This window comes from Oncorhynchus kisutch, linkage group LG11 (genome assembly GCF_002021735.2).
Source record: "Oncorhynchus kisutch isolate 150728-3 linkage group LG11, Okis_V2, whole genome shotgun sequence".
Classification (NCBI taxonomy): Eukaryota; Metazoa; Chordata; class Actinopteri; order Salmoniformes; family Salmonidae; genus Oncorhynchus; species Oncorhynchus kisutch.
Window position 1 is genome coordinate 73,632,389 of NC_034184.2, and position 908 is coordinate 73,633,296.

Below are 908 nucleotides of genomic sequence, written 5' to 3' on the forward strand. Positions count from 1 at the left end.
AATGCAGATGCTCCAGATACTCAACTAGTCTAAAGAAGGCCAGTTTTATTGCTACACAACAGTTTTCAGCTGTGCTAACATAATTGCAAAAGGGTTTTCTAATGATCAATTAGCCATTTAAAATGATACACTTGGATTAGCTAACACAACGTGCCATTGGAACACAGGAGTGATGGTTGCTGATAATGGGCCTCTGTTTGCCTATGTAGATATTCCATAACAAATCTGCCGTTTCCAGCTACAATAGTCATTTACAACATTAACAAGGTCTACACTGTATTTTTGACAAATGTAATGTTATTTTAATGGGCAAAAATGTTCTTTTCTTTCAACAACAAAGACATTTTTAAGTGACCCCAAACGTTTGAATGGTAGTGTAGATCCATAATACAGTACATGTAGGCCTACAGTTGTTCAGATCATGTAATGTATGTCACAAAGTATTTGTACACAAGGGGGCAGCAGGACACCATTTGAAATAGAGCTGTCATTCCACGGCTGTTGTTATGCATGCAGAAGGGCACACTGTCTGCCAGCCTCTGTTAATTATTACTACAGTAGGCCTAATGTTTTGTTCTGCATTGAACATAACCTGAATATTGTTGTTATTGTAAAAAAAAAAATTGTTATAAATACCTATCTTTTACCTTCATAATCGTCTATATTTTTACAACAGGTTTGTATGATGATTGTAGAATAGACAGATAAAAAAATATATATAGGTTTTTATCACCACAATACTGTCGTATTAATTGTCACAATGTTCATTTGCGCTCAAAGCGAAAGGCTCTTTTGGAGCGCTCCCTTTATTCTAACCAATCAGGTGCGAGGCCGCCTGCGCAGATTCAAACACCCTTCTAGAAGGAGGCTGGGCGCGAGATTCGGCGGGATCGACAAAATCTGAATGC